The 26,000-nt window shown below is 40.9% G+C and overlaps 1 protein-coding gene and 1 long non-coding RNA gene across 8 annotated transcripts in view; one reads left to right on the top strand and one right to left on the bottom strand.

The window, feature by feature from the left end:
• The window catches only part of FHIT (fragile histidine triad diadenosine triphosphatase), a 1,429,687-nt gene extending 1,411,293 nt beyond the window's left edge, over positions 1-18,394 (bottom strand). For 6 of the 7 annotated variants that reach the window (XM_082727539.1, XM_082727542.1, XM_082727540.1 and 3 more), the window contains exon 1: positions 18,220-18,394. The gene's annotated coding sequence lies outside the window, so the exon portion shown is untranslated. Of the gene's footprint in view, positions 1-10,907; positions 10,989-18,219 lie in introns of all 7 variants that reach the window. The other variant, XM_082727536.1, reaches the window with a different exon arrangement.
• An 83-nt stretch (positions 18,395-18,477) lies between these two features.
• On the top strand, positions 18,478-25,405 carry LOC309863053. The gene is made up of 3 exons (XR_014310871.1): positions 18,478-18,538; positions 20,182-20,385; positions 25,320-25,405. It is a non-coding gene; the product is annotated as an uncharacterized lncRNA (long non-coding RNA).
• Positions 25,406-26,000: the final 595 nt, after the last annotated feature.

The raw sequence follows: 26,000 nt of genomic DNA, 5'->3' as shown, positions 1-26,000 counted from the left end.
AAAAAAAAAAAATTTAAGTCTACTGAAAATTTTTTTAAAAACCCTGAAACAAGGTTATAACAACTCACATTGTGGGAAGTAGTATAAAATGGTGCATACAAAGAGGGCGCTTTGATGATATACATCAAGGACTTCATAACTGGACCTTGGACCCAGTGATTCCACTTCTGAAAGGAATTTATCTAAGGAAATATTGAGAGATTTGTATACACACACACAGAGGGATGTTCACTACAGAATTGTCATAGTTAAAATTTTTTAAAAGTCCACATGTGAAATAATAAAGAATCAGTCAAAGAAATTATGAAACATTCAAATAATTGCGTGTTATGCAGCTGTTAAAAATTATACTCTAAAACAAATAATTGGCGATACAGAAAAATATTCATAGCGTATTTTTGAAATCATTCATTAATTTTTCAGTAAAATTTGTAAAGCTTCTACCAGGTGCTAGGCACGAAGATGGATGCTGATTAAAAAGGCCAGTTACAAGGCAGTCCATCAAAGGGTAATCCCACTTTTTTGTGCACTTATAACTAAACTAGAAGGATAAACACCAAAATGAGAGCCGTGATTACCTCCTGGTGGCAAGATTATGGGTGAAATATATTTTCTATAATGATCATACATTACTTCTGTAATAAGAGGGGGGAAAAGCATCACTTTTTAAAATCAGGCGAACAACTCCTAGGATCAAGAATGTATCGCTTCCATCTCTTTTTTCTCACCCCTCCCTGATTCTCTAAATGCAGGCCTGATGTCTGCTTCAACGGCATCGTCCTGCGACCAGTAAGAAAAAGCCAAGAACACTGTAGATACATTCTTGACATCTCTGAGCTGCTGAACTAGAGCCACAGCCAGCCTCCCTACCCCACCCCACCACCCACCCCTCAAGTCCCCCTACACCTAGGTTTCTTCTTCTGGGGAAGAAATAATCCTCTGCTTTTTTGAGCCCCTGTGAGTTACGTTTTCTGTTACTTGCAGCTGGAAGCATTCTGAGCCAACAAGGTAATATACTAACTAATAAAGGCCACGGGAAGACCGGGCCTGGCAGTCCAACGTGTTTATTTTGACCACTGAGTCCAGCCTGAAGAATGACAATAATCATCCCACCAGCTTCTGGCATGGTCTTCTCTGACATTCCTGGGAAACAGAACCCAGGAGAAGCCATTAGTGGGGAGTCTGGGTGCACAGGGAGCATTACCCACAGTGAAGTGTGCAAAGACTAGGGAGCTACTCCTACAACTTACAATATGACCTAGCATTTCCCCTTCTGAGAGTGTGGCCTAAGAAAAGAATCATGGATGTCATGATGCATCCATGCAAATATTCTTCAGTAATACATATCAGACATCGAGGTGGGAAAAGCCTAATGCTAAACAATTGGAATAGGATGAAAAATAATCGCAGGTTCCAAGAGTGGAGTACTTTGCAGTCATTAATGGCATGGGAACACACACACAATACAGTGATGAGTGAAAAACAGGTAACAAAGCTATATGTGAAGTACGATCCCAATTTTAAAAATTAACAGAATAAATAAATAGACATAGGCAATAAAAAAGGATAAAAAGCATATCCACTGGGGCGCCTGGGTGGCTCAGTGGGTTAAGCTGCTGCCTTCGGCTCAGGTCATGATCTCAGGGTCCTGGGATCGAGTCCTGCATCGGGCTCTCTGCTCAGCGGGGAGCCTGCTTCCCTCTCTCTCTCTCTCTCTGCCTGCCTCTCTGTCTACTGTGATCTCTCTCTGTCAAATAAATAAATAAAATCCTTAAAAAAAAAAAAAGCATATCCACTGAAATATTGATAGTTCTATCATGAGGGGGTGAAATGGAATGTCATTCTTTTTTAGTATTTTTTAAAAATCTTCTAAAATAAATTATTTTCTTATGCAGTTGGTAAGAAGTTGTTGTTTTGTTTTGTTTTGTTTTGTTTTTTAAAATACCTCTTCTCATAGATAATTTGGGTCCTCTGAACAAGATACTGGTGTTATGAATGCCAACTTAGTCTAATATCTGCCTGCAGATCCGATGGAGTTAACAAGAAATAATTTATATTTCTGTTTTAAAAACAGACTGACACCAACAGCAGTAAGCCAAGATACAGAAAAAGATAAAGAAATTTTAGGTTTCCAAGTGAACTTGTATTATATAAATGCAGTATGTTTTCTTTAATTCCATAAATACAGTTGTGATGCTGCCAATTTGAGAAAAATATTGATGTTTCCTTAAATAAGTCTAGTCTATACTGAAATTCATTCCCCTGCATGAAATGGAATTATCTTGGAAACAATAAAAATGAATGCTGACTTGCTGTGTCTTTGATAAAAGCAAGTCATTTACATCCTTGTCTTGATCCATTAGACTTCATTATACAGCAACAGTAGCTATCATGGAGGTCTGACCTTCCTACCATCTGAGGAAGGCAGGTAGCAGAGCACAAGCTCCTGAATCACATGACCTGGGTCCTCATTCCCAGCCCTACTACTTGCCAGGAGGGTGTCCTTAAGCACTTACTTAACCTCTCAGTTTCAGTTTTCTCATGTGTAAATGGAGATGGTAAGAGTATCTACCTCATAGAGTTGTCCTGAAGATGAAATGAGAGAATCCACACAAAGGTCTTAGTTTCATTCCTGAACCACAGTAATCTGATAAAAAGTAAACTCTCTTCTAACTTAGTTTCAACCTATATTTGAAGATAGATCATGGACCTGAAACATTGGATTTCTTTTGTTTTGCTTCGCTTTGTTTTACTTCTAACAAATTATTTTAAAATTTATTATAAAGTATATAAAGTATATAAATCAAATGGCAATACATAGCTTTTAGGAAAAAAAATCTCTTGCCTCGTTTCTTCCTATTTCCCAGCTGTCATCCCTGGAGGTATCTGCATTCAACCATTTTAGTTTTCTTCTGTCTCTACTGTCTCTTTTCCAGTTTTATTGAGAAATAACTGACATATAGCGTTGTATAAGCTTAACATATGCAGTATGACGGCTGGATTTACATATATTGAGAAATAATTACTATAACAGGTTTACTTAACAACCATCCTGTCAGATACATACAATAAAGAGAAAAGAAAAAAAAATTCTCCTTATGATGAGAACTCCTAGGATCTAGGCTCTTACCTTCCATGTATAACACTCAGCAGTGTTAGTGCCAGTGATCATGCTGTCCCTGTTGGCCCTAGGTCTTAGTTGACTTATAACTAACTGGTAGCTTGTACCTTTTGACCACTTTCTTCCAATTCCTTCCCTTGCTCCCTCTACCCCCTGACTCTGGTAACCATAGATCTGATCTCATCCTATGAGTTTAGTTTAGGATTTTGTTTTTGTCTTTAGATTTCACAAATAAGCGAGATCAAACAGTATTTCTCTGTTTCTGTCTGACTTATTTCTTAGCATTATGCCCTCAAGGTCCAACCATTCTCATTTTTTATGGATGAATGATATTCGTGTGTGTGTGTGTGTGTGTGTGTGTGTGTACAACTTTTTTATCCATTCACCCATCAATGGACACTTACATTGTTTCTATATTTTGGCTACTGTAAATAATGCTGCTATGAACACATGGAGGTGCAGATATCCTCTCCAGTTACTGGTTTCATTGCCTTTGTATTTATGGAACATGATTTTGAAGACGCTCCAGTATCCTATTTTAAAGACCCTTGTTGGATATAGATACTTGACTTTGAAATACAGATTTGACATCATTTATTTAATGTTCCCTAGGTTAAAGGAGATGCTTAGAGAAAATGGTGGATCTTTTAGACCACCAAAAATCTGCTTCAGAATGTGCATCAGAGAAGTTAACTACTCTCATTTGCCTTATCCTATCTTATTCTTTACAAAAAAGCACTACTTCATTCTATGTATTGTGACTAATAATAAAAATGAGAGCTAAAATCATCACTAACATATGTATGGTATTTACTGTACACCAGGAAGTATCCTACATATTTTCTGTATTATCTCATTCTCAAGATTAACTAGTGAGGTACAGTCTTATTATTCCCATTTTTTAGATGAGAAAATGGAGGCACAAAGAGACAGAGAAGTTCTGAGTCCAGGTATAAACATAATAATTTAATAATAATAATATAATAATAACATAATATGACAATAATAATAACACAGCAATGGATCTCCAAACATCATCTCTTGTGCTTCTGACAACCTCATACTATTCCCAATAATGGATAAGAAACTAAGAACTAAAGTAAATTAGCTAAGGTGAGATATGAGTTTGTCTGGCCCCAACACCAGCCACTCCAAGGAACTGCTTGTCTGCAGAGGGAACAAAGAAGGGCTTAGCCTATTCCTGAAGCTCTCCACTGGGGTTATAAGATGTTGGAGAGGCACAGGACTTGAGAATTATCAGATCCAAGCCCCTCTTTATACAGGTGTGGAAAGGGAGGTCAAGACTTGCATAAGGCAGTGAGAGCGACAACGAAAACCCAGGGTTCCTGACTCCCTGCACCACATCCTTGTGGTGACACAATGAGGTCCTGTCACCCCAAGTCAGCCACGCCAGACACTGTGAAAGCAGCAGAGGGAAAGCCTGACCACCTCACAGTGACCACCTCACCAGCCTGTTGTCTCTCCCACTGTTCCCTGTTGACTCCAGGGATTACTGCACAGGCTTCTGGCACATCCAGAACTGGGGAGAGGAAAGAAGCCTGGGGAAGGAATCCACAGCCAAAACAGGAAGCTCCCAGTGCCTTTCATGATCTACCAAGAGCCACTTCCAGTATGATTCTCCTGAAGTCAAACTAGAGATCTGGAGAAGGAGAGTGGCTCTAGGACACATGGGTCTCTGCCGCACACACAAGACACAAAACAGCCCAAGTCTTTGAGAACGTGATTGGAATAAGCAAGTCCCCTGAATCTTTTCCGACTAAATGCATACCTTTACTAGTTTTTATGATGGATAAAAATAATTAAATTTTTTTAAAAATAGAGTTTTGGAGGTGTCCAATTAAAATTCATTCAGTATTATGTAATCCTTCAAATAACGGTTGTTTACTCTGCTTTGATTTCTAAGCTTTCCTTTGATGACAAATATTAATATTTATCATTTTTCTGATGTTGGACTAATGAGAATCTTAAGTGTTTATGAGAAGGCATTTAAATATTACAGTACGGTGGATGTGTTTGTTTTCTGATTTATATTCCTCTGTCTTGAACATCAACCAGCATTTATTTTTTTTGTGCTGAATCCTGGGTTGATGTTCATCAACATTTCCACCAAACTTTTTATGGCCAGAACTGATGGCCTCTACATTTATTTGATGACCAAAGAGAATATGACAGTCCACCAAATAAGACAGCACGATGAGAAAGACGTCGCTCTGATTTTCAAAATGAAAACGGGCCCCCACATGTAACGACCAGCCAGCAAGAGTAGACGAAGCCACCTTCCTGGTTTAATCAAGATGATATTTATTAAGTGCTGACCACACGTCAGGCACTGTGCTTCACATCCACGTCTCACTGGATCTGCACAACCAAGAGCTAAATAGTATTATCGTCTGCATTTTACAGAAAAGAGAGATGCAGAGAGGTTGAGAACTTTGCTTAAGATTATACAGCTAATGAGAAGCAGACAAGAGTCCTCAAAGCCAGAGTAGACTTTTCTCTCAGCTCCCTTCCTAGGAGCCCCTTCTTGACTCCCAGCATTATCTGTACAGCATAAATGGCCATCTGCATGGAGCAGCAGCCTTCAAGGCAACCTAGACTTTCAGATCTTGTCAGTAATGATGAGACATAACATTCTGTCCTTCACAGGCGATGCGCTGCTTTATGCACAGAGACATGGCAAGGAACCAGTACCATGCTCCCTGAGGTCCATGCCCTCAGGAAGCAAACTTCTAAAGAGGGAAGACAGACAATAGTAACACAGTAAACAAGGCACTCTCTCCATGAAGGGGAGGAAATGGGAGGCTGTACAAAAATTCAAGAAATGGTAAGAGGAGCTAAAGTCTAGGACTTCAGCAGATTTCTCCTACCCATGCCCCACCCATGCAACCAAGACTTGGCTAACTGAAGAAGTAATGGAGCAGAACCCAGAAGTAGGAACACAGTGCAAAGTTCAACATCAAATTCTAAGTTAGGGACCAGGAGCTGGGGCATCAGCAAAATAGCCACCACTCCTGCCTTCACTGAGCTTACAGTCAGAGGAGGAGAGCACTGATCAAAAATTAGAGGTTAAGCAAAAGCTATAAAAAAGTAGAAGTTAAGGGGCGCCTGGGTGGCTCAGTGGGTTAAGCCGGGTCATGATCTCAGGGTCCTGGGATCGAGTCCCACATCGGGCTCTCTGCTCAGCGGGGGGCCTGCTTCCCTTCCTCTCTCTGTGATCTCTTTCCTTCCTCTCTCCTACTGTGATCTCTCTCTGTCAAATAAATAAATAAAATCTTTAAAAAAAAAAAAAAAGTAGAAGTTAAGGAAGCTAAAGACACAGGAACTAACCTAAAAAGGACTAAGAAAAAAGGTCATCATTCTGCTTCTGACTCCATCTGTGACCAAGAGCAAGTCACTTCCTCTCTCTAAAACCAGGTCTCCAAATTTGTAAATACAAGGGACAAGACTGGGTGAATCTCAACAAACTTCCTTCAACCTGCCTTCCAACCTATAAAATTTGTATCCTATCTCTTCTTCTACCCATTGATAGACCCCAAACTGCTTTTCTTCCTTTCTTTTTCTCTTTTGTTCTATTCCTCTGCACCCCTAAAGCAAGGGCCCTGTTCTTGATTTTCATTGCCACATGGCAGAGGGGTCAGTTCAGGAGGGAGATGAGCCTGCTAGCCCATCAGAGCCGGAAGTGGGTGTAGCAAACGCTCTGAAATGAAAAGGGGCTGAGTTCTACACATGGAACCTAGTATCCAGAGAGAGAGTTAACAGGTAAAAGAGAAGCCTATGGAGATGGCAGGCATTACGGAAGCACCAGCCGGGACCATAACTAATGTTTTGACAAGAGGGAAGGAAAAAGAAGTCGGGAAGCAGGTGCTCAGAGCAACGGATCAACAGAAGGAAGGTCTGGACAGCAAAGAGCAAGCCTCCGACCACAGTACTGGGAATCAGGGACAGAGCCATCACCAGACAATATAATCCAGACTCCATACTTTGATCTCCAGGCCCTACACTGCCAGGCCAACCTCACACAGTGCCAGCCCCTCTTCAGTCTCTATGGTCTACCACAGAGGCCTTCTTTCATCCCTTTGAGCATGTCAAGCTCTTTCCCTAAGACCTGGGTACAGGCTATTCCTTCTGCCTAGAATACCACTTCACTAGTTCTTCATATGGCTGCCTCCCACTCATCCTTTACTTAGGTCTCAGCTCAAATATCAGCTCCTCCTCTCTGGCTACCCCACCCCCTTTTAGTATCACAGTACCTTAAACTCTTCCTTCCCAGTACTCAGCATCTTATAATTACATTTGTTGGCCTGAGAATTGTCCATCTCCTCCACTTGCCTCCTGAGAGCAGTGACTGTGCCTGCCTTGTTCACCAGCATAGAACCACAGCTAGCACAGTGCCTGACATACAAAAGGCATCAGTAAATGCTTCCCAAATGAATACATTAGTTATGAGCAAGGGAATGGCTCACACGCAGTAAGAACTGGCAAGAACATAGTTGGAGATTAGGTTCAGACACTGGGATATTAGGCAGGTCAGAGATTGTCCAGGCAGGAGCCCAGTAAGCTCCATGGTCAGAGCAAGCAACAGCATCAACTAGGATTTGCTAGGGGACCTGTTACCAGGCATCATTCTACATTCCTCCTGCCTGCTGACCTTAACTTCCAGGTATTACCTACTTCCAAATCCTGGGTCCACTGTCCACTTAACCTGCCACTGGTGTGGGCAGTTTCTACCACACCAAGAGAGTCTCAGAGAAACCTGGCCAATGCCAAGTAACAGAAGCTGCTGTGCAGACCCTCAAATCCAGTGATTAGTATTATAATCATGAGAGTAAGTAATACATGCCAACGGCTTTATACACACAGCCTTATTCAACCCTCACAGCATCCATAGTTAGTGACCACTGTAGCCCCCAATTTAAAGGTGAAGAAACAGACTTAATCTTTATTACCCACATCTGGTAACTGGTAAATCCACATGCCTAAGATTATAGATCTGGATCTCTGAGCTCAAAAATAATAAAAGTATAAAATATAATAGCAATAATAAAAATAAAAGCAAACACGTACTAAGAAATTACTATATGAGAGGTGCTGTGCTAATATTTTATATAGATTATCCCACTGTATTCATACCCATCTATGAGGTATGTACAACTATGTCCATTCTGGAGAAGAAAATAAAATTCTTCAAAGAAAACAGCTTGCCCAAGATCACCCTCAGCCTGTAACAGAGTGACATATGTATAAACAATCCTATTCATGACATTAAAACAGAATGGAAACATAGTAGGAGCCATGAAGAACTAGAATCTTGATTTCTAAGCGTGGCCCATGGACCAGCAGCATCTGCATCACCTGGGAGCTTGTAAGAAATGGCAGAAGCTTCTGGCCTCACCAGGAACTTTGGGTACAGTTCCAACCAGTGCCCAACCCACAGGATTTGGACCCAGCCATTTCATCTGTGCTAAAAGCCAAACACAGCTAATTCTTCTAGGCCAAGGAAGTATTGGCTGGTTGCCCCTTGGAAGTTCAAGAGCCTAGAGGAAACCGTAGCTTAGAAGAAGCTTTCTGCCCTGCTCCAAGGGGTCAAGAAACAGCCTCAGCTACAGATTTCATTGGACACTGGCTAAGAGCCTAGCTCTTAGCTGCACAGTCAGCAGATTCCAACTACTGCAATTTCCAAGTGCAGGACCCACCTGTTGTTTTGGTACAGGATCCCTTCTCTTCTAAAGATTCCAACACCTCCCATTGATCAGGGTGGCCTCTCTGTGTTAACAACCAGGCAAGCCGTGCACAGCACAACTCTGGAGACACCATTCACAGGCGTATTTGTCAAAACAAAAAATGTCCCACCTCCCCCTTCCCTAAACTCAACCACCTTTTTTGTTGTCATACCTCTTCACAGGCTCTGCAGGTCTTTCTACCTTTTGGTTGCTTTTTCCTGCCCACCATAGGATCACTACCTCTCCATCCACCAGCTTCATTCCTGGGAGAACCTGAACAGGAATTGCCCAGGCTCCAGGGTTGAGAGAAACAACCTTACTCCAGCAGGTTCCAGCCCCCCTCCACTGCCTGTCCGCTGGGCTCCAAGCACAGACATGCTTCCAGCATCGTTTAAATGTCTTCTGGCATAACCACGCAAGTACCATCCTGCTTTAATGTGTAGACTCAAGACAGCATTGAGTTCTGGGGGTGTTTTGTTTTTGTTTTTGTTTTTCCCAAAAATGAAGGCACAGGAAGAAGACTTTAAGTCTTGCAGAAAATGAAATTTTGTTCTTACTATATTCCGCACACTTCAGTGATTAAATGACTGCAGACCATACTCTCCTCCAAACTATGCCCAACTAAAATATGTGTGCATTAAACCTCATGAGGGAGTACTGATACTTCCACATTATCTATGATGGGTTTTAGCTCCAATAGCTGTGGGTCTGAGAAGCTGCAAAATACACTGAATTTTAATGGAAATCTGACCGTTAATAAAAAGAGGAACACTAATAAACACAATAAATAGACTCAGAAAGAGTCTTTAAGTTCCAGAATATCTCAATGTGGGCCTTTCGCAAACCTCTTAGCCAGTTTCTCATTTTTCTCTTCTATTCCTACTTAAACACATCATTAAAAGAAAACCTTGGCCTAGGTACAAAATATCCATAAAATATGTAATTTTTTAACTTTATTTTAAGCCCTCCAACAAAAACAGCTTTTCCCACTCTCTTAATAGAGACAAACTCTATTAAACTCTATTAAGTCAACACAGCAGAAAAATAAAACTACTACATTGTGAAATGACTTCCTAGTGGGTAAAAAAAACTGAGGAAAGGCTGAAAAATGAAATTATGGTGTAGGGTAAGAGAAATTCAGGCCAAGAATGCTCCTGGATGCTGGATAGAAGGTTTTAAATATGAATATTCAGATACCAAAAAACCTAAGGACATACATTTTCTATAAGGAAAAAGAAACCTTTAAAAGGAAAGGGTCCCCATATGTTATGGATAATCCAGCAAATAAAAGACACTTAACCAAATCAGCCTAATTATTTTGCCATGAAATGGAGGGTGAGGTTAACTATAAAAAATTTAAAAGGAAACCATTATTTATAATAGGCAGCCTATCTAGAAGCATTCATTTCAGGCTACTGAATTAGAACATAGGAATGTTACTGGTTAAGTCCCACACTGAGCATGGAACTTACTGAATTTAAAAAAAAAAATTCTTTTAATAAAATTTTTAAAAATGTTACTGGTTAAAATGGGTTGTAGTTTATCTGAACAACAGTTTAAACCTTTACAGTAATGAATCCACAGCTCATGAAAGCATGTAACTCAGTTTCTTTCTTTTGAACATAGTTTTAATGGGTTAATAGTATTTTTTTCAGCTATGAAGAATTAAACAAACTAAATTATCAAGCAAGAAACACAGCCTGAAACAAAACTGAGAATCCTGACTCAAGTGAGCACTCCTAGAGATACCAGGCCACAGGGGACAGAGGGGTGCACTATTTCACTTCAAAGAAAACCCAGGATACAACCTATAGTTAGTTCATCAAATTCCCAGGGAGCTTTGTGACAAGGCTTATCATCTCTTTCACGACCAAAGCCTTCAAAATGCTACTTTCTAGATAGTTCTCTCCCTGCAAAGACCTTTCACCTGTTAGATTGTACGTGATATATTTCATGATGTTCTGTTGTTAGAATCAGTGGTTCTCATTCCTAAATGCACTTCAGAATCACATGGGAAATTTAAAAAGGCAAATACCAATACCTACCTCCCCTCTGCACTCTGAATCAATTTCTCTGGATGGGACCAGCCCCTGGTGACTTGAACTTGTAGCAAGGACTGAGAACCACTGGTTGAAAAGCAATCCAAACAGGTTAAAATTATGTAAAGAAGGAGGCACTATAATTGGGCTTAAAAAAATCTACATGAGGAGGCAAAGTGCCTCAAATTCCCATCATAATCAGATAGAAGATGGTACTTTAAGGATCCCAGGGTTTTTTCCCATCAAATTTAAACCATCTCGATTACACGGGAGAGATATATCTAGTTGCCCATAATACTCAAGTTTTTACCAAGAACTGAACAAGTTCAGCATTGCACACTTGAGATAAAAACAAAAACAGTACCATTAAAAGTGATCTATTCCAGAGGTGCCTGAGTGACTCAGTCAGTTAAGTGACTGACTCTTGATTTTGGCTCAGGTCATGATCTCAGGGTTGTGAGATCGGACCCTGTGCCAGGCTCCACCCTAGGCATGGAGCCTGCTTAAGATTCTCTTTCTCCCTCTCCTTCTTCCTCCCTTTCCCCTCTCCCTACCCCCCCCCCAAAATGATCTATTCCACCTAGTATTCAAAATATGACAAAAAAAAAAAAAAGGTAACATGGAGCAGGGTGCATGAAGTTGCCAGATTTATTAACAACAATAAGAATAAATTCAAAGCTACCATTTCTTGAGAGCTAGCTATTGTGTTACCTCAATGAAAACTCAAAATGCCATCCTATAATAGGGATTATTATCTCCATTTCACAGAGATAATAAGGAAACTGAGGCTCTGCAAGACTAGGACACTCTCCCCAGAGTCACACTGCAAGTGGCTGATAGAAGAAGCAAGACTAGAATCCAGGCCTATGACTCCCTGGGGTCCATTCTCTGAACCACTACCATCTCTCATCTAGATTGCCCAAGAGTCTCCTCAGCACATGCCCCTCAAAGTACAGTCCATGGGCCAGCAGCATCAGCCTGTTAGAAATCCCGAACCTCTGGTCCATTCTAGATGCACTGAATCAGAACCCGCAGCTTAAGATCGGCAGGACATTTATATGCGCTTCAAGTTAAAAAACACAGGCCTACTTGGACAATTCTCTCTCACAAGTTCATCATCTTGACTGCATCCACGCTTTTAAAAACTAAATCCTATCATTTCGCTTCCCCCATGAAGACTGTTTTGTTGTGTGTGTGTGTGTGTGTGTGTGTGTGTGTGTGTAAGATTTTATGTATTTGACAGAGAGATAGAAAGACAGCACAAGTAGGCAGAGCCTCAGGCAGAAGCAGAGGGAGAAGCATGCTCTCCGCTGAGCAGGGAGCCGGACATGAGGCTTAGTCCAAGGACCCTGGGATCATGACCTAAGCAGAAGGCAGATGCTTAACCTACTGAGCCACCCAGGAGCCCCTCCCCCCTAGTTAAGGCTGTTAAGTGGTTTCCCAAATGCCCTTGGAATGAAATCTAGAATGCCTTTACAGTACAGGTAACCAGACTTTGCATAATATTGCTGGTGCTTGCCTATGCAGCCCGATTCCTCCCCCATGTCCCCCTCCCATGCTTTTATACCCCAGACACAGAGATCAGCTTCCACTCATCAAATCCCAATATCCTCCTCTTCCCTTCCTACATTCTTCCCTCCCTTTCCTCCTTTCTGCCTTCCTGCTTTCCTTCTTTTCTCTAAGCTCTTTCCTGCCTAAAACTAACCACCACCAACCACTGTGACCAACCCATGTCAGCCACATTCACTGCTGTATCCCCCGTGCAGAGCAGTGCAATGCCCGGCACAGAGCTGGAGCAGGATAAATGCACTGAGTAAGGACGTGCTTTGGCTACTGAGGGCTTCCGCTGTTCCCTTTGCCCATCTGCTCTTTGCTCTTTTCCATCTTTCCTTCCCTGTCCTTTACACCACCCCTCTTCTCTCATTCACCTCCTTATCAGTAACTTCATGGCTATTGCAGTTGTCAGCCTTAGAGAGACACCCTGCCACGCTCACATGTCCATTGCCCTGGGGTTATTCACCAACGGGGTGATGACTGTTTCACTTTAACCCTGAGACATCTAGAATAGGCCCAGTACTTTCCCAGAAGTAGACAGAAGGCCCCACCAACAGAGGCAGGCCACTTTTCAATATGAGATTCAATATAGAGACGGAACCATAGATCAGGGACCTCTCAGTGGACAACAAAAAGTCAAAAGCTTCACCATTCCTCTACACACACAAAGAGTAACACTGTGCTGACGATCGATTATCAAAGCTGTGGTTAACTTCACACTTTAAATGGGATGGCCAACATTGCTATTCTAAGAAACCAAATGGCAAATCCTTTTATAAAGCAGATAACTTCCTCAAGCTAAATGGTGAATAAATGTGATATATCTTCATATATTGTTTACATTAATAATAAAAACAAGAGCTACTATTCGTTTATTGAATACAAGCTACTGAGTGCCTGACAACACACTCAAAGTTTTAAAAATTAACCAGTCAGAAAATGACAGGTGTTGGCAAGGATGTGGAGAAAGGGAAACCCTCTTACATTGTTGGTGGGGATGCAAGCTGGTGCAGACACTCTGTAAAACAGTATGGAGGTTCCTCAAAAAGTTGAAAATAGGGGCACCTGGGTGGCTCAGTGGGTTGAGCCGGTGCCTTCGGCTCAGGTCATGATCTCATGGTCCTGGGATCGAGTCCCGCATCGGGCTCTCTGCTCCGCAGGGAGCCTGCTTCCCTCTCTCTCTCTGCCTGCCTCTCCATCTACTTGTGATTTCTCTCTGTCAAATAAATAAATAAAATCTTTAAAAAAAAAAAAAAAGTTGAAAATAGAGCTATCCTATGACCCAGCAATTCCATTACTGGTTATTTACCCTAAGATGCAAATGCAGTGATCCAGGGGCACCTGGGTGGCCCCATGGGTTAAGCATCTGCCTTTGGCTCAGGTCATGATTTCAGGGTCCTGGGATCGAGGCCCACATTGGGCGCTCTGCTCGCAGTGGGGAGCCTGCTTCCCCCTCTTTCTCTGCAGGCCTCTCTGCCTACTTGTGATCTCTCTCTGTCAAATAAATAAATAAAATATTTGAATAAAAAAATTAAAAAACAAATGTAGTGATCCAAAGGGGCATGTGCACCTGAATGTTTATAGCAGCAATGTCTACAATAGCCAAACTATGGAAAGAACCTAGATGTCCATCAAAGATGAATGGATAAAGAAGATGTGGTACATATATACAATGGAATACTAAGCAACCATCAAAACCCCCCAAATCTTGCCATTTGCAATGATGTGGCTGGTGTAAGCGAAATAAGTCAGTCAGAAAAAGACATTTATCATATGGTATCATTGATACAAGGAATTCGAGAAACAAGACAGAAGATCATAGGGGAAGGGAAGGGAAAATGAAACAAGATGAAACCAGAGAGGGAGACAAATCATAAAAGACTCAATCTCAGGAAACAAACTAAGGGTTGCTGGAGGGGAGGGGGTTTGGAGGGATGGGGTGGCTGGGAGATGGATATTGGGGAGGGTATGTGCTATGGTGAGTGCTGTGAATTTTAAGACTGATGAATCACAGACCTGTACCCCTGAAGCAAATAATACATTATATGTCAATAAAAAATGAAATAAAACAGAAAATAATAAATAAATGAATAAATAACTATCTTATTTAATCCGTATCCTCACTTTATGAGGGATAAATCCTTATTATTCCTCTTTTATAGAAAAAGCTAATGGCTAAGTAACCTGCCTCTTAGGGCAGGGCTGAGAGTTAAATCATAGGTCTCCAGACTACCAATCTCTATGGTTACTTTGCCATGTTTTGCTATTTGGATCACTTTCTCATCTGAGAAATCACAGACATGGACATTCCCAATGAAGCAGCCCCTTGAAAGATGACCTCAACGGCTGAGATTTTTCTTCGCAATGTAGACATTGAAAGGAAAGCAACCTGCTACATCTTATATTTCAAAGCATTTCTATCTTAAAAGAGATTCAAGAAAAAGATGTGGGAACAGAGCTTAGGGATGCTTATAAATGCAACTACATAAATATTTTTTCAGTATCTACCAGTGGTCAGGCATGTGCTGAAACCTGAATGATCAGACTGTTAGCTGAGTGAGGGCGGGACAGGGCAGGTGGCTACAGGAGGGGATAGGGAGAACATCTCCCATAGTGACTGTTTCAGGAATGCTTAGCCAATAATTTACAAAATGTTACTTTATTATCTAACTACATAGAAAGAAGCTTTCACACACAGGAGATGAGTTACCTCCTTTATTACCTGTAAATACATAATTGAAAGGGACAATGTATCTTCTAAAATAGAAGTTTTACATAATTCAAACAACTCGTGTGTTCCTTTCTGATATCCCATATTAGAGGGTCAGACTGTAACTTGAATGAATTCAAACACAGTGTCAGATTTTGTTCTCAAGGGTCTGAAAGACCAAAAGAGAAAAAAGCATTGGGAGCCAAAACAAGATATTCCCAAAATATAAAGGGAGTGATTGAAGCCACACATATATACGAATAAAGAGAGGAGTATAGAAACATTTCCTAAAGCACTCCATCAAACATTTACAGAGATAAGGATAGGAAGAGAACATCAAGTAAAAGAAATCATGAACCTGAAAGGTCACATACATTACTACAAGGCCTCCAGAAACCTGTCTCCTTGCAGAAAGGGCATGAGATGAAGACCATGGATCCCTCTCCTCAAGTCCTTCTAGGCCTAACCCATTAACTACTTTAATCCATGTGGCCCCTGCACCTGAAGAGATACGAGCATATAAAGATGCTCAAAAAACTTTTGTTGAATTGTTGAAACATTACAACCTTACAAATAATATGAAAAGAGGCTTTACAACAATTGGCACTAGCCTGTGGCCTACAAAGAACAAATTATAAGAGAAATCATTATCTAAACAGCTTCACATTTGGTGCTCCTTCTAGCTGACTGCTGGTAGAATGAAAATCACCCTGGACTTCAAAATAAGACACTTGGGTCTAGTCTCATCTCTGACACAAACCAACTGTGTGACCTTGGGCAAATGGGTTTACCACCTGGGTCAGTTTCCTAACCTCTAAAATAAAGGTATTAAAAAGCTATATATAGCTAACATCTATGGAACCTCTACTATATGCCAGGAACTGTTACAAGATCTTTGCCTTAAATTTAAATGATCTCAAAGGTTTTTGCAGCTCTAACATTTAGTCTGACTACAGAGGAAACATGGTATGATAAAAAAGATTCCAAATTCTGTACTCAGAAACACTTGACTCCCTCCCGCCCTGTTAGGTGGGGTCTTTGGGGCTGGGTGGGGGGCGGTGTTTGTTTTTCGTTTTTGACAGAGAGAGTGAGCACAAGCAGGGGATGTGGGAGAGGGAGAAGCAGGCTCCCCACTGAGCAAGGAGCCTGATGTGGGGCTGCATCCCAGGACCCTGGAATCATGACCTGAGCTGAAGGCAGATGCTCAACCAACTGAGCCTCACAGGTGCCCTAGGTGGGGTCTTTTATTAAGCAGAGACTGTTAAAACAGATAGAGTTACTGAGTATGTCTATTCCCTAGCTAAGTTAATTTGGACAAGTTGCTTAACCTTAGTTGCTTAACTAAAACTTTTAGTTTTCTAATATGTGAAAAGCATATAAAATGGGTATGTCTCTCATATAGATTTTTTGAGAGGATTAAATTAAAACTGTAATATATATTAATAATACACATATATTTTATTATTTTATTACTAGATGTGTGACCGAGGACAAATCAACTTCTCAAGGTTTTTCCTCATCTACAGATGGGAGATACGGTGTTAAGAAAAGAAGTAATGTGAACATTCTGTAAAAAGTCTAGTGTTGCTGCGTTTGAAAGCATGCATATTCCGTAACACTTGGAAAAGTATATGCAATTCTCCCCTAACACTTGTAACAGCATATACAATCAATGACAACGACGACAACCATAATAATCGAGATCTTTACTAGACATCTCTCTCCACTCCCCAACAACAAGAGTTTTCCTGAACATCTTTCTAATCCCGGCTCACAGCAGGTGGACACAGAGGCTGGCTGCCCAGAACGCAGGGCCACATGGAAGTTGTAGTTCCCAGTCAAAGAGCTGATCCACACAACGGCCGAAGTGAGACTTCAACTCCCAGGAGACACTTCGCCGCACCAAATGGCACGCTGGGAGATGGAGTACCAGCCCGCTGGGAGATAGAGTACCAGCCGTACGGGAAACACGCTGCGGGACTCCAACTCCCAGACGCCTCCGCTACGTAGATGCCGGTGGTAAAATGGAGCCCGAGAGGGAGCGTTCAGACAGACTGGGCTTTACAGGTGCGACTAGGGGCGGCTTTTAGTAAACCCAGGCCAAGCACAGGTCAGATCCTTTCTACAACAACCACTGGGATCATTTTCTGCCGGTCCCCGCACATTTCTTGAGGGATCCGGAGTAATAAAGTAGTAAGTTTGCAAGTGGCAGACTTTGACAAACCAGACCTCATTTAGCTTTCAGCTCCAGCAAGGATTCTTGGGCCACCTGGCCAGAGATCTTTAAGCTCTTTTCTCCAAGATAAAATACTGTGAGTGGCTGGTCCAAGGTCATACACCAGATGGAGAATTTGATCCTAGAGAGGAGGCTCCAACTCCGGTTCCACTAACCAGACTCCCCTCTCCAACCTCCCTCCCCTAGCGTTATACGATTTACCTTAAAATCCCCGCATATTTTTATATAAAACTGTATTAATCCATAAAATAGCCCAAACGAGTTTGGACTCATCGAGTTACCCCACCATAAAGCATTCAGTGCTTTTTAAAATGTTTTTTAAGTATCAAATGTAAGATTCCCTCCCAAAATAATTGCCTTCCCTCTACCTACTTGGCTCCTTTTTGGGGCACGTGTTCAGTCCCCTCCCTTTCGGGAACCCAGCGCTGGGTGTTTGAGACAGTTCTGTTGGGGCAGCGATTCCTGCTACTTGCCTATGACACTGGCAAACCTTGCAAAAGCGGCCAGTGCCAACTACACCACCAGGTCTGGGTGCTGGGGCGTCCCTGGAACCGCTGGAGTGGCCCCATGCCTCACTTTACCCCCTTATGCAGCAGATGAGGGGAGGCTTACGGTTAGGGCTGGTGGTCAGAATGGGTTCTGCACGTTCAGGGGGTGGGAGGGTCCTCCGGGCAGACACACCACCACCCCCTCCCCAAGGAGCTGTGCGACCCAGACCCCGCCCCACTGGACTGTGGGTATATAGACCAGACGCGCGTGGAAATCAAGACCCGCACCCCAGAAACACTCTTCTACTGGGGTTTGCCCCTTGCCCCTACCTTCCAAGATCTTGGCAGCTGGGAAGTGAAGGGCAGAGGGAGGGAGCGCGGGGCACGGCGCCTGGGCTTGTGCCCACTGGGGAGGCCGCCTGAGGGAACCGGGAACTGGAGGGCAAAAGTCCCGCGACGGGACGGAGAGGGTACTACAATCCCCAGATGGCGCCGCGGCGGGGGCGGGATCTAAGATGGCCGCTGGCCTGATGACAGAAGCGAGGGCCAATAGGCATAAAGTATGCGCCTACACCAGGCCAATCAGAAGCTATAATGGCAATAACGCCGATACAGGGGTGAGAAAGATTGTTTCAGGAGAGCAGCTGAGGTGAGGATCCATCCCTTGGGAAAGGGATTTTTTTAATAAACTTCACAATCTTTCTTTTTTTTCCAAATGGTTAAAACAAATAAAATTCTTCAGGCTATGCTGCTTTTTTACCTCCTTATTTCCTCTTAAACGTGTTTAACTTATCCCCCCCACCCCACCCCCAAATACACACGTCCCATTACTCGCTGACAGGATTTTCTTTCTTTTCCTCTACCCACTTTGGATCGCTCTTGAATCCTTAAGTCTCCTTTTCTTTATATTTTTCTCATAACAACGGGCTTGCAGACCTTTACTTGATCCACTTTACGACCACGTTCGGCCTTTCCTGTAATCCTAACTAAAATCGCACCGCAAACTCCTTTGTCCCTTCCTTTCTCCCTTCGTGCTGTTTTTCTACTTAGCAGTTTCCCTTCCCAAACACTGTATATAATTCATTTATCTATATTTTTTAATCGTCTTGTCCTCCATAATGAAAGATCCATGCAAATGAAGATTTTTGTTCTGCTCGCTGCAATATTTCTAGAACCTGGAACTATATACACTAGGCACTCAGGAAATATGCTTTAAATAACTGAATGAAATCTAGAGTAGCATTTTACTTTCTATTCTCCCTTTCTTTGGTGCAGGTCAATTACATCCATCTCTGAGGACTATGGGGTTCTTGTGCCTTGCTCCCTTTCAAATTCAAAATCATTCTCAATATAGTCTAGGATGCTGGAGAAATAAATTCCTGATTCAGATGCAATTCCTAACTTCAAGATGTTTCTGGTCTAAAGGAGTATGAGAAATAAACTTAATTTTGCCATAAACGCAATTGCAAATTGCAGAGCAGGTAAATAATTGTACAAGATCATGCTGCTTATGAGCAGGGACTAGAATCCTAGCCTTCAGACTCTTGGTACTACACACCATGCTTCTTATAGCAGCCTCCCTTCAGGATTGCATACTTCCCTTCTCTTTCCTACCAATCCTAGTGCCAAGGAAGAAAATATATTTGCCCATCAACTTCTACATTTAAGGAGAAGCAATGAGCAATTACACCTGGACGAACACTGGGATATTTCCTTACTTACCCTGACACCATTTCCCTTTATTTTTGCTTTTTATTTTTTTATTTTTTATTTTATTTATTTATTTATTTATTTATTTATTTTCAGAGAGAGAGCAAGCAGGGGAGAAGAGGGAGAGCAAATCTGTAGTAGGCCCCATGCCCACCCAGGCATCCCAATTTCCCTTTTTTTTCCCCATCATTTTTTTCTTTGGCCTGCTTCATTACATGCAGGCCATTACACCAAGTCTTATATCTCTCATCCTTTCTGACGTTTGAACCCCATGGAGAGTAGCAAGGTATCCTACAAAATGTCCTGGCGTGAAATACTGATGTCCTAAGAAGCTTGGTTCTCAGAGAATGTCACTATGGATTATGGTCAGTTTACAGGTCATCACACAGACACCATGGCCACCTAGAATACTAGAGAATTTTGAGTAACTAGGTGAAACTGAAAACAATCACAGATGGAATAGAAATGTGATCAGTTTGTATACAGACTAATTTTGTGCATAGAAATTAAACCCTCTGCCCAGACTTCTTGCCTAATCTGTCAATTTGGGGTTGTTTCTGATAACACAACGGTTCTTTTTAGCTCTTAAGAGCACAGACTCAGCTCAGCAGTACCAGCTTTTCTCAGACTGAGTGGCATGAGAGATTTCAACACATGTGTCAGCAGCCAGACTAAATGTGAAAAGAATCACTGAACCATATGAAAATGGAAAGCTCAACCACCAGACTTCTCCTGAGAGAGTATCAGCCTATGATCATTACATGTCTTCTACTTAGCAATCAAAAGGTAAATGTCATGAATATACTCAGGATCTAAACAGTGGTATCTAATAATTTATTAAACCCTTATTAAGCAGTCTAGGGTGAACATATTACTGGGTTCAAGGTCTTCAGCAATATATACATGCATACATACATATATACATACATACATACATAAGAAGCATCAACACATGGCACTTGCCTTGGACCCAGGATATCCAAATGCCAAGACAATCAGTACAGGATGACTCTCTGATCTACAACTTGATTAATAATCACCAGGAGGTGGTATCTTTGAGTTCTCCCAGGAGTAAATCCTGAGACAGGTATTCAAGTGCAAGTCTGTAATAGGAAACACCAGTAGAATATGAAAGTAAAACAGAGAAGGGAAGACAGACAAAAAAGCAAGTTACTACAAGAGGTGATTAAGCTTAATCCTCCTGAGGAACTCTAGGAAACAATGTAGAACACATGCCATAGACTGAGCTATCCCACCAAAGGGACAAAAGAACTTGGTTGTTTAAATACTAACTCCCATCAGTCGGTAATTGGGGCCGTTTTCTGGGGCACTTAAGTCCCTGGCTCTCTAGGCATGAGGGGGCAGAGTTGCCTCCGTGTCCAGAGAAAGCCAGAGATACAGGTGCTTCCAATGAAGTCGAGCTGGTATATCCTGAAAGGGTGAGGGAATAGGGATACTGGCAGGGCACCAAGAGTATCTGTTCCAGGTGGCTTTGAGTCACCAGGAACTCATTGTGGAGACTAGCAGAATAAGAATAATTCAAAACTTTAAACCCATACCAAAACAAAACAAAAAGCAATCTACCACGTTGTATACTTCATCGTGTGAAAAGTTAAGACAGATAATTCTAAATTCTCCCTAACACACAACTACAAAACAAAATCTATAGCAACCAAAGCCTCTCACACTGAGAACTCTTTGGACACCTCAGGAGAAGCTCCAGTGGGACTGGGGTTTAGAAGAAAGGGGAGGTAGGACATCAAGAAGAAGAAAAGGGAATTTAAAGGAATATTGCTGAAGACAATATGCTATTCATTTCATGATATTGAAGAACCACAAATAAAGGGCTTCAGATCTTTAAGAAATCAGTAAGTGCACAGACTATGGTCTTTAGACCTAGAGGACAGTTTTGTGCAAGATCCTCTGGGTTGTGCCATTATAGCACTTCTTCAGTGCAAATAGTTTTATTTGAAGTTAGTCACCATTTGTTTGTCTTTCTGTTTATCATCTATCTCCTCCAAATAAAATGGAAGTTCCGTGAAGGCAAGAACATTATGTCTTACTCAGTTGTAGAAACACAATAGATACAAAGCAAATAGAGTAAGTACTAGAAGGGCACTACTCGTAACACTCAGGTAAGCCATGAAATAAAGAGACAAAAGCAACCTTGCAAAAACCTCCCATTATCACAAAGCTTGAGATTATCCTAATGTGTGGAAAGCCTGGTGGTCATTTACGTGATCTACTGGTGTTCTGTTTAAGTCAAATATTCCCAACAGCATCCTTTTCAGGCACACAGGACCTCCAGATAAATCTTTACCATGGAAATAAATTTCAAAACTAGAAAGGCATTTGAGGTCAAAGAGATCAACTCCCTACATAATTCATCTCAGCTGTATGTTACAGGTCATAATCCAGAACTTGAGGTATTTATTTAACTGGTAAAATCATCTCTAATAGGAAAGCATTGAATTAGATAAAAAATTATGCATTGTTTCTGTAATATAAAGCATAATAAGGTTGGGAAACTCAGCTGTACCCAGATGCTCATGTCTCCTCCACAAATTTCTCAACCCATAATCATTCAGCTTTTGGGCTGTTATTGGAGAAATCTGGTTGTTAATAAGAACCATCTTGTGATATGCTGAAAATTCTCTAAATTTTTTCCCTATCTTTTTATACTCTCTCCTCTTACTTATCCCTTTGTTGTTGTATTAAATATATTCCTTGGGTGGATTTGTTCATCAGATATTTAGAGATCGTCTATTCCCTATAGTTAGTGAACATATGCATGCTGTCTCCTTTTAACTATGCCTCATAAATAATCACACTTAATCCTTCTTACTGCCATCTTTTGCAATCATCTTCCAGTTACCTAGAACATACGGTGCATAAAACTAAGCTCAGTGTCCAAGCTGTGATCTCACTAGGGTGGCTCAAAGATAAGCTATGGTTTTTCATCACTCTCTTTCGAGAAATTATGCCTCTAAACACATTGCCCTGGTTTCACTGCAGCTTTAAAGACATTTCATCATTCTTGGGTGGGGGGTAAAAACCCTTCAAAAGCATTTCCTAAAAATTAAAAAGTATATTTCTTTAGTAGAGGACTTAGTGCAGAATGGGGTGCAACTTCACTTCAGCTCAGTTTTTCATGTACTAAGGATTACTCCGGACTAGCCACTGTGCTCTGGGCTGGGATTCATTGAGGAATTAGACACAGTCCCTGATACTGTATGGAAATAGAAACCATAGGCAAGTAAACAGGTGAACAATGCTATGTGATGCTTTAGAAATTAATGCCAGAATGAGTCAATTCTGCTACCTACAGTAGAGGGAAAAGAGAGTTCTAGGCAGAAGCAACAGCACGTGACAAGTACTAGAGCTCAGAGAGAATAGATGTATTGGTCCACAACCTACAGTGGAAGTAGAACAGTGGGGAAAGAGGCTGGAGGAGACCTAAAAGCCAGCTCAGGACACTTTCACAAGCACGCTTCTTAGTTTGCTAAAGGGCAATTGAGAGCCTTGTAACTATTAAATGAATTGCTTGATTTTGAGGCAAACAGAAAAATTCATTCAACAATTATTTACTGAGCACCTACTACATGCCCCAGCATTGTTCTAGGTTCTAGAAGATGCAACAGTAAGTCAGTCACAAAAAATCCCTCCCCTGGGGGTGCCTGGATGGCTCCACCAGTTAAGCATCCGACCCTTGGTTTCCACTGAGGTCAGGATCTCATGGGTCATGAAATCAAGCCCTACATCAGACTCCACGCTCAGTGGGGAGGCTACTTGTGATTCTCTCCCTCTGCCCCTCCCCCACACACTCACACATTCTCTCTCAAATAAATAAATAAACCTTTTCAAAAAACTCCTACCCTCATGAAACTTCTAGTAGAGAAGAAAGACCATACACAAATATACAAATTTATAATCTATCATAGGATGATGATAAATGCTATGAGAAAAATGCAGAATGAGGGGTCAGAAGATGATGGGTGGCCTTCTGTTGGTTAGAGTGGTCAGGAGGGCCTCTTTGAAGAGGTGTCATTTGAATGAAGATTTCAGTGAAGTGAGGGGGCCTCAATGAAGTGAGAAAATCAATGGAAGAATGTTCCAGAAAGAGGGGGAACAGTATGTGCAAAGTCCTTAAAACAATAACAGGCTTAGTGTGGTGGAAGAGTAGCAAGAAAGTCTATGTGGCTGGAGGAGAGTGAATGAGAGGAAAGCCATGGAAGATCAGGTCAAAGGTAACCAGAGGCCAGAGCATGTAGGCCACAGTAAATCTTAAGAGCCTATGTTAAACAATTCCATAAATGTATTTGCCAGATGCTGTATACAATATGATCTATTTGAATGATCATTAAAAGAAAGTATTGTTTTATATATATATAATTATCAAGGTCTGTAATCACTCATCCAAAACTGTGGGGACAGGTGTATTTTGGAAATTAATCTTACTGTTTTTAGGAAAGGTAATATATGCCTATACCATCTAGTGTAATATGCCTAGAGTAGTCCTGGGATAGCAGCCTGTCATCAAATGTTGATATTTCTGCAAAAAAACACATATGGATAAATAAACACTATACATACCCCCTATCAGGCCAGCATTTGGGTTTTCAAACCTTTTGCGATTTTGACATTGTAAATAAGAGATTGTGAACCTATATTTTCATCTGCGGTAGAAAACCGGGAGCATCAAAATGGTTGTTTACAGTGGTTGGGGAAACCAGATGGGATGGACAGCAGGAGTATCTTTTATTCTACTTTATACAATTCTGAACTTCTGAACACTATTGTTTTAACCATATATTGGATATGTCATTGAAATAACACCAGTTTAAATTTTTTTAAAATGTGGATTCTAAGGCTTTTATTCTTGTAATATTTGAGTATTCAACAATATGGGAAGTATTATGGCAAATTATTTTAAGCAAAAAAAAAAAAAAAGCAATAGAAAAGATTTTGAATATGCATCACAAAATTGCCTCTGAATTTGAGTGTTTTAGTCATGACATTCAACTTTTACTGTGTCCTCTATAGGCTTTTCAGATTTTTGGTTTTTTGAATATGTTCAGACTGGAGAGAGTCATAGTATCCAGATGACGTTGTAAGGAGTAGGAAAATTCATTTCTAAAATTCAGTATAAAGTGTATTTTTGAAATTTGTGGTAAATCATATTCCCTAATGTCCCCCAAAAGTTTCTTCTCTTTCCTTATAGAACATGGTCCATTCTCTGGACTTGTGGTTGTTTCTGTTTTGTTTCATCTTGTTTTTAGGGAGAATCTGTGAGGTTTTTTGTCTGTTTTGATAACAGGATGTCATGCTTGTGATAAATACTTGCCTGAAAAAGATTTATAATGCACAAGCCCCTAAAATATTTAGACATTCTAAAATTGTAATTTGCAACCTCCCTATTTCCTACCACTCTCCCCCCAACAAAAATTCAGAAAGATGTATTTAACAGATGCCGTGTTCTGTGGTGAATGTTATTGGCTATGTGGCTGAAAACTGTAATTAGCCATGCCTCACTGATTCATACATGAATCGTTTGGAGGTTCATTATTCCACCAGAATGTTAATGAACATGAATAGAAAATACTCCGAGAGATTTTCTTTTTATCTTGGTAAAGTACATATGGTAAAGAAAAAATAGTCATTTAAAATAATTAATGAATAAATACTCCTTATATAACTAGATCCTTGATTTTTTTGAATAGTAAATAAGACTGTTGGAGCCTCTTCTGTATGAAACACATGGCGACTTTACATACATCAATTAATAAAGCTTCAGGACCCCTACCAGATAAATTTTAATAAAACCCAGGAGTCCTAACTTTTCTGACCTTTGTTCTAGTTTCCAGCTAAGAAACTAGCTGACAAAGATGCTTTCACATCTTTGAAAACAGAATGGGCATGAAACCAACGTTCACAGTTCAGGTATCATTTATAAGTAGTGTTCTCCTATGAACCTAGTTGGAAATAAAAGTAATTTAGGGGAAATGATATTTCAGCACTGCCTTAATCTAGCAGGGATTTTCTTCCTGGGAAAATTAAACCAATACAAACTGGAAGTATGACTTAACTGGGCTGGCTTCTGCATTTAGGGTCACCAAAGCATACTGTAAATGGAAATCAGATTGCTTTAGAATCCAAGAACAAACTCTACTTTTGACCTTTAGAAAGCTCATGATGTATATGCCCACAAAATAAACAAAATAATTTCAAAGTAAATTCGTTGAGTGCACCTGACCTTTGAAACAGAGCAGATGATGTTAATCAGATTTGTACAACTTTAATCTAGCTCAGCCTCCATCTCTCCATGTAGTTTTTAAATATCATAAAGAAGAATCTCACAACAGGGAATCTCTCAAATCGGAATGGATTTAGAAATGGAACAG

The sequence above is a fragment of the Mustela nivalis genome (genome assembly GCF_964662115.1).
Source record: "Mustela nivalis genome assembly, chromosome: 1".
Taxonomy (NCBI): Eukaryota; Metazoa; Chordata; class Mammalia; order Carnivora; family Mustelidae; genus Mustela; species Mustela nivalis.
This window is presented reverse-complemented; position numbering and strand designations above follow the sequence as displayed.